The sequence below is a fragment of the Belonocnema kinseyi genome, chromosome 6 (genome assembly GCF_010883055.1).
Source record: "Belonocnema kinseyi isolate 2016_QV_RU_SX_M_011 chromosome 6, B_treatae_v1, whole genome shotgun sequence".
NCBI lineage: Eukaryota > Metazoa > Arthropoda > Insecta > Hymenoptera > Cynipidae > Belonocnema > Belonocnema kinseyi.
The window spans coordinates 123867717-123876966 of record NC_046662.1 but is presented as its reverse complement, the minus strand read 5'-3'; the positions used below and the strand labels follow the sequence as shown (position 1 = coordinate 123876966).

Here is a 9250-nt window from a genome sequence, read left to right as displayed (position 1 = left end):
TTGAGGTAAATTGAAAGAGATTTTTGGCATTTAGCGCCCTCCATGGTCGCTCAAAGAAGTAAGTGAAACGAGCACGAAATTCGAAATGTGTAGTTTATGAGAAACTTGAGAAGCAGCATATCTTATTAGAATGTGCATAAGAAGAATATAAAGAAACTAAAAAATAAGTATATTCTTTTACCATCTGTACACTATATGTGACGTGCCACGAGAAAAGGAGACTAACGCGGAAAATATCGGAAATCTGTTTTTGGTCTCTATCGATAGTTTCGGAGTTGCTCTATCTAGCAAAAAAATCAGAAAAAAATTTAAAGCATTATTTATACCTATAAAATAGCTTATTAAAGTAAATATAGTATTAAATACATTTTCAAATATACTTATATATTTATGCTTTTTGGTCATTTCTTTACTGGGACACGACTAGTGAGAGTGTAGTTGTAAGTAGAGGGGCAGGTTTTTAGGAGTCGCCTTTCACTGAGAAAAGGGCTCCACTTCTATCGCTCTCCCTGTAAAATTCTACTTTTCCGCGTTAGTCCCGTTTTCTCGTGGCACGTCACATATACGTATAGTATATGATAATGAATGAAATTTATGAAAATATCCCTGAGTGAAAGGAATCAAATGTAGGGAAAGAATTATGGTGGGACTATTATTTCGTTGGAAATGTAACTCTTAAAAAAAAATCTTTTTGGATGAAAATTAGTCTTAGGCGATAGAATATTAACCTCTTGATGGCTAATTCTTCTTTTTTATTTAAAATTCATTTCTAGAGTTAATACTTTAAATATGAGGTTGATAATTTCTTTTAAAAATTCCAAAATTCCAAAATTGTGTTAAAGTTTTATGTATTTTGTGAAACATCTGGTTTCTACTTGGTGGAAAATTTATATCTTTCGTTGAAAATTTTTGAAAAAAATGGTCAACCTCATATTTAAATTATTAACCGAAGAAATGAATTTGAAATAAAAAAAGAAGAATTAATCATCAGGAAGGTTAATATTCTACCGCCTAAGACGAATTTTTAACCAGATAGAATTTTTTTTTAATTGTTACATTTTCAACGAAATAATAGTCCCACCATAATGCTTTCCCTTCATTTGATTCCTTTCATACAGAAATATTTTCATAAATATCATTCATTCTTATATACTATGCGTATATACTGTTCAGTTGGTAAAAGAATATACTTATTTTTTAGTTTCTTCATATTCCTCGTATACATATTGTAATAAAATATGCTCTTTCTTTTGTTTCTCATAAACGACACGTTTCGAATTTCGCGCTCGTTTCACTTACTTCTTTGAGCGACCATGGAGGGCGCTAAACGCCAAAAACCTCTTTCAATTTACCTCAAGCCATCTGGTATCCTGAAAAACTGAAATCTGTCATTGACGGAACAGACCAATCACCGGTGACCTCCGAGGAAGCAGGGAGAGCATACGTGGTGTGCGTCATACCCCTTACTTACGCGTTGCCTGACCCCGCAGGTTTGTGCTCCGTCCCGTTTATTCATAGGTCGATGCCTGAAACGGGCCAGGCTTTTTCCCTAGAGAATATTCTAAGATTCTCTATCGGTAATGAACAATGTTTATTATTATGATTAATAATATAAATTTATTCAAATGATACATTTTTCAGAGTAGCTGATAATCAAAATTAGTGCAAAATTAGGAGCAAATAATAAAGTAATCATGAAAAATAAAATTTGTACATTATTTTGCAATGTCTGAATAACAGTCCAGGACCGAGATATATGGATTGAAATAATGTACGTGTAAATTTGAGGTTATGGAGTTGAAAATATGTAAAATAGAAAGGTTCGCGTTTTGGACCAATTTTATCAGAGTGCGAAGCATGCGACACATGATGATAATGTGTTCGTTAAAGTCGAAGGAGCTTTAACATAAGAGAAATCGCGAATTTACAGTTGACACACTTTAACCTTGAATTTTAAAAGGTGTGTGCACAAATGCAATGGCGTAGCCAAGGGAGGGGTTTAGGGTGTAAGACCCCCCCCCTCCTCCTTGACGATGGAAAAGGCACAACTACTTCCTTTTTTTATACCGTCTCAGTCCTCCGTTTATCCGATATACTTTCCAAAAATATTTCCCCACCCACTCTCAAACGTAATGAGGTGTCTCCCTAATAGAAATTTTCCATAACCCTAATAAAACTATTCATTTCTGAAACACAAAATATGAACCATAATAATGTAAACTTTAAGCCTGAAAATATTTCTATCGAAAATCTTCACATAGCGAAACCGCAATAAAAACTAACATTTTGAATCTATTTTCTGAAACACTAAAACCAACATTTCTCGCAGATTATAGACGAGCATAAACGGCAGGTAATCTATGGTACTCATTTTAAAATGAAATTAGTACCCATTTTCACAAATTAGTTTCTCAGCACATAGTTTAATTAAATAGATTTGAAAGGAAAGCAGAAAAGTGTTCTGTTTGCTTGAAATTAGAATCTCCCATTATTGAAAAATTAAAATTATCTCAGTTTGTATTTGTACGCAACACAATGTCTTGCAAGCGAACTGCTGACACTTTCATCTGGATCTACAAACGAAAAAACCGTGTGCTCAACCAATCAATGAGGAAAATTTAAATTTGGGAAATTCATAAAATGTTCATACAAACGCTAATGTATTTCTCCATGATATTGGATCATTTAATGCCTATCAAATTTCTTGGGAGAAAATTTGGACACTGAACGAGTCGAATAGCAAATGTAGTTAATATTGCTGCATTATTTATTATATAATTAAGAACATTGGAATATAAAATAATACTATACTACATTGAACTGTTATTATTAGACTGAGTACAATATTAAATAAACATTTTAAACATTAATGTTCAAATAGGAATAATATAATAAATATGATTTTACAAACTTTATGTCTTACTATAGTACCCTAATTTTTCCCTGTAAGTACTACCTCACTTTCTGTTAAGACATGAAAACCCCCCCTTTTGTCAAATCGTGGCCACGCCACTGCACAAATGTGGGGGAAATGCAAAGACCAAGCACGTAGCACGAGGTAACTACGTATTTGAGCCTAGACACGCGATGAGAAGGTACCCGTCTACTATCGGCGAGAAAATTTGAGTCCTCTAGCTTTGGCGTTGAATAAGTATGTGAAGAAAAAATGGTAAGTTAATGAAAAAGGGCAAATGTTGTACGTTAATGAGCCGAAAAGTAATATTCCAAACAATTATTTGTAGCTGACAGATTTGAAAATCTGATGAGAAGTAAGGAAATTTGATAGCTTTTAAAAACAGTGAACTTTGAAGCATAGTTTTTTATAGAAAAAATAATAGGGAAAATCTGAAAAAATTCATGGTGGTACATTACACATTTTTGAACAGATTGCCGAAAGTTATTTAAATTGTAGGTAGTTAGTTAATCTATCTATAATAATTTACAATTTGAAGGAAGTATGTGCTTCTTGTTGTTTTCGTACAAATTACGATATTTGCAGTCAGTTTTTATATAGGAAAGCAAGTGCGAGAGCCCAGCATGGTGCCGTTTTTTCAGGGGATCGGCATCGGTTTTCCTCAACACAGGGAAAGGGTTTAAAGGCCAGAGTGAGGCTCGGAGGCACAAGTTGGGTAGGTCAGGTTGAGGAAAAACGAGGACCCCTGAAAAAAACGGCACCACGCTGGGCTCTCGCACTTGCTTTCTTATATAAAAAACTGACTTCAAATAATGCAATTTGTACGCGTATTTATTCACAAAAAACGAACAATTATTTATATTTTGCAAATTTTTCGACGGCAATCTGTTCAGTAATGTTTAATGTACCACCATGAATTTTTTCAGATTTTTCCTATTATTTTTTCAATAAAAAACTATGCTTCAGAATTCACTGTTTTTAAAAGCTATCAAATTTCCTCACTTTTCATCGTATTTTCAGATCTGTAAGCTAGAAATAATTTTTTGGAATATTACTTTTCGGCTCATTAACGTACAACATTTGCACCTTTAAAATGATACCCCTTTCATTAACCTACTATTTTTTCTTCACATACTTATTCAACGTCAAAGCCAGAGGACTCGAATTTTCTCGCCGATAGTAGTGGGCATATTGTTTTTCATGAAAAAGAAAATAACCAACATTATTAATTTTGAATTATTTAAAAAATTGAGATCTGCTAAGCATTCTTTAAATTAAATCAAATTTTCCGACAATTGTTGATAATAAACTTTTTTAATCGTGCCAAATAAAAAGTTTTCCTTAAAATCTTCCACAAAATTAATTTTTCAAAATAAACAATCATTTTCAAATCTATATTTGGTTTTAAATTAGGCGTGAATTATTTGCAGCGAAATTTTGGTACGAATAGCCGGATTTTGTCTGTTTAAATTATTATAAATTTTAACAAAATTTTAATTTCTAATATCACTTAAAAAATAAATTTTTTTAAATAGAACACTTGAAATTTTAATTGAAAGTTTATTTTTGTTGTTAAGGCCATGTGATGAGTATAACAGCTGATCAAGTCAGTCCTAAGATCAATATTTTTTCATCCATATCGAAAAATAAAAGTTTGAATAACGCGGAAATTTTTTGCGGTAAATGTTAAAAATATTAAAGGATCGTTTGTGGCCTTGCAAAGAGTTGGGGGAAGAAAAAAGTTTATTTATGGAAATAATGATTATCGACGGACACATTCAGTCTTTACAGCAGAAGTTTGACTTTCTCTGTAGGTAATCATGCAATCTGTTTTACCCACAAACCGGTAGAAGTTCGAAATTGGCTACTAGCTGCGCTAGTGCTGCTCTGAAACAGCTGATACGTATGTCAGATACGTGCTATTTAATAATATAAATGTTTTTTTCGTTTGGCATCAAAAGTGCAAACATTAGTTGTCCGATTATTTGTGTATAATTTTTGTGACCAATTTTGGTTGTTTTGACTCACTTTTCTGAATACAAACCTGATAGTTAGCCCCTTGACAAAATTGAAAATTCTTTGCAGTGTTCCACAGCACGCTCGGTATTTCCCTTACAAAAAAAAACCTTTTTCATGATACTCATTAGTTAGGACCAGAGACATATTTTTTCGTGCCCTCTATTTAGCGTGCCAAATTTCAACACGATATCTCCTTCCGTGTGGACGTAAGTTGGGACAAAAAAGTACCGATCTAACTTCTACTTGCATTTTCTTAGAAATTCTTGTTTTCAAAATTTCCTCCGGCACAATGCAGAGACATGGACTTTATTACCTCCTCTTTCATTTCCTAAACTTTCAGAGTGATCCTTCATTTTGTTTAGACTTAAGCTGGGACAGAAAAATTGAGAACCAGGTTTGGTCATGTGACCCTCTCGTCACATGGCCTTAATTTTCGAATATTTAATTTAAAATTAATGATTTTAAATCGTAAGATATTTCTAAATATTAATCAATTGCTCTTTTTCTGTATTAAAAACTTCAAATTGAATGGTTTAAAAATTTGTTGAACTAATAAGACTTTCTAATTGAAAGAAAAAGAATCAGCGAGCGGGTATGTACTAGTACATTTTTATAACTACACAAAAAAAAGTATTTTTTGGAAACTTTTTTTCTTGTATCTGAAAATCTATTAGTACAGAAATAGGGCTTTGATTTGGCCAATATACGATAACCCGGGTACTCAGGCGAATACCCAATAGCACGAGCATTACTCGGCTACCTGACTAATAAACTAAATATCAGGTACCCGGATACCTGGGTACCCGGCTAAGCTTCGGGTATCAGGAATATAGTGAAACAAAAGGTAACATGTTCAAAAATTTCAGATAACCCTTCATTCACTTCGTCAGAATGTCGCAGCAACGGCCAAGTTGGATATGCGATTATTTTCTCATAAAGTCACATATTTGCGACGAAATATTTTTATACCAGAACTCAAAGTCATCACTAAGCCAACCACTTACTCCGGGCGTTCTGACATTTTGGTTATTTCATTTTATTATTAAATAAGAGTTCTGAAACTATTGTTCGTTTATTTTTTGGTTTCTTTGCAATCGAAACTTGATGTCGAATGATAAATCTTTCAAATCCAGAAAAATGCGTACAGTACCCGGATATTACTCAATTATCCGGATACCCGAGTAATATACAAATACCCTTCATGAAGTCCTAGCCCGATACATAAACTTTCCTTAGTCCCTTTTCTTTAATTTCTTAAACTTTCAGCTTAATAAAACATGTCGTGTAGAATTGGTATGACAAAAATTTCGGTAAAATAGGAATCCGATAAGTGTCACATGCCCTTAAAATCTGGAAATTCTAAAATTTAACCGCCCCAGCGTAGAACGGGATATAGAATATTTGTTCATGAGTGGGGGGGTCCCCAGTCGCTTGGGTGTGAATTACGTTCGGGGGCGTCCCCACTCCTCAAGAAATATTTTATATCCCCTTCTACGATACGGAAGTTTAATTATGAACTGATTCCAAATCATCTTTTATAAAATAAATTACTATTTACTTTTTAAATCTTAAAAATCCTTATTTAACTTATATTCGCAGTGGGTCGAATAAAAAGGTTTTTTATAAAAAATCTTCGATTTTAAAGGCTTCTAATTTTTAACTTTTTAAGTCTTTAATACTGTTGGCCTACAATTTGTAAGTGTGCAATTAAAAATGTTTTTCGTTTGCACATTGACTGATTGTGATGGCATAGAGTTTGTATTTAATTTTGATGACTTATTCTTTGAAAAAATTGAATTAAAAACACCTTAAATTTCGATACATTCATTTGTATTGTTTGAATTTTAAATTATTCGACTTGGAATTTTTTTTATTCGAAATTGTGGAATGTGGAAACGTTGAATCTAAAACTATTGAATATTTGACATTTTCAATTAAAAATAGTTGAATTTGAAAGGATTTTAGTTTTTAATTGTATCATTTTCTGAGTTCAGAAATTTCAATTTTCATAGGAAGTTGAATATTTGATTTTTAAATTATTCTGTTTGGATTTGGAACGTTTTCAAGTTGAAATTGTGCAAATATTAAAACATCCAATTTTAAATGAAACGATATACTCTTCGTGAAGATCCATTAACAATTTTTCAAATTGAAACGCTCACAATCTGGAGTTTTATAATTTATCAAGTTTTCAGCTGAAAATAATCAATTCTGAATAATTTGAATTGCACATTGTTTAACGATTAATAGTAGATAATATTTCACGATTTGAATGTAGTAATTTGAAACTTCGAGCATTACAAGATCTATCTATGTAATATGGCCGCCCAGATATGAATAAAGTATAAAAATATTTTTTTAAATACTGCCGTCCTGATGAAGAAAGTTGACATATAAGTTCTGCAGCAAGAATTAATTTCGCTTTGAGGGTTGCAGGAAAGCAAACCTTACGGAAAACTGTAGATAGCAACTTTCTTCATCAGGAAGGCAGAATTTATGCACAAAAAAATGCAAATGAATCAAAAAAATTCTTTCATAGGAGTGAAATACATATAATACTTTTAAAAAATACTTTAAAAAGTTGATACAAACAAATGTTCAAGAAAAATTGGTATTCCAAAAATCTGAAAAGTTAATGAAAGAATAGCAGAAAAATACTAGTATCAACGTCTATCGATTTTTAATAGGTGGAGTCTACATTGCCGGAGCCGGAAAGATTGTTGGTTGCCGGCTGGTTTTCGCGAAGAGCAAAATACGAAATAAAATCGAATTATATCTAGAGTCATTCAAATACCTAAAAATATAATTTTCAAGGGAAAAATTGATAAAAATCGTGTTTGTAAAAAGAACAATCGAAATACTAGATACTCGAAATGAGCTAGAGCATGATTGCGATATCCGTGGCGACAAAGTTTTAATCTGGATTCCTGTAGGATTTTTAGCGAAAAACATGAATCTGAAAGTTTTAAATAGATATATCGAATAGTTGTCGATTTATCGATTTTTTAAACTTTTTTTTTAATTTACGTAATTTCTTAAGTTCATTCTTATGGGCCATTTTTGTACAAGAAAAAAGAGTTTTATGCAGATTACTATAAGGGAAAAGGGACATGAGTGTGATCTTACATTATTTCTGTGACCAGTCACTGGGGTGCCTTCGATATCTCAAAAACTATTCGATATCGATTTAAAACTTTCAGATTCGTGTTTCTTGCAAAAAATCCTATAAGAATCCACAATAAAACTTCGTCCCCACGGATATCGTAATCTCCCCTGAGTTAGGGCTCTGTTCATATTCTAGGAGTGATATGAAATACGAGTGGGACTGCTAAATAGGTGTGAAGTTTTGAATGGGGGTGGGTGTCACCGAATACACACTCTCTCCAAAAAGTGGTATGAAAAAATCAATAAAAAAAGGTTATGTATAAAAAATAGTTACCAACCAAGAACTTTAGCCGCGCCAAAATACGTTGACAAAGAGTTAGGGGCCAACAATTATTCATGTGACCAATCACAGGGGTGCCATCTCGCCATCACGTGGCATTAAAAAAAGGGGTAGGGGTGCGACCTTACATTATTTATGTGAACCGCCACAGGGGTTCCTTCCCGCGCCCCACATGTCGCTGGAAAACAGGTAGTGGTACGACATTAAATTAATTCTTTGACCAGTCACAGGGGTGCCTTCCCGCTCCCACGAAGCGTTGGAAAAGGGATAGGGGTTCGACCTTACATTATTTCTATGACTAGAAACAGAAGTGCATTCTCGCCCCCAAGAAATGTTAGAAGCGGTAGGGGTGCAACCAAAATTATTTCTCTGACCAGTCACAAGGGTGCACTTCCGCCCCCACGAAACGCCAATAGTAATTCTTGAGTCGCAAATCGACGATAAAGTGTGATTTATAAATAGAACGTTTCGTTAAAAGCATCAAAGGCCAAAAACTATCAAAATAACTCTTCAATTACATGGCCTTACTCTAAAATGCGTAACAGTCCCTTTCGTATGCTTAAAATATGATTTTTGCCGGGACAGATAGTTTATATAAACTTCGTAAATATAAAAAACGTAATTTTTTAAAGTTTTAACACGTTTTAAATGATTAATAAATTTAGAATTGAGAAAATAAATATTTCCGTAATCAAAAATGTAAATTAAGCAGAGGTGATAAAAAAGGAAGTATGAGAACAATGTTTTCTTGAATTTTTCTTGTTTTTCATTCCTTTTAAATATTTCTACTGCAAACCTAGCTCTGAAAATCGTTTCAATTTATTTATATTCACATGAATAAAATGATCTGGCATTACCATAACTCATATTTA

At 32.8% G+C, this 9250-nt stretch overlaps 1 protein-coding gene across 11 annotated transcripts in view; it reads right to left on the bottom strand.

Moving 5' to 3' along the window:
* LOC117174076 overlaps positions 1–9250 on the bottom strand; it is a 323085-nt gene that overhangs the window by 147737 nt on the left and 166098 nt on the right. The gene's annotated exons all lie outside the window — the stretch shown is intronic.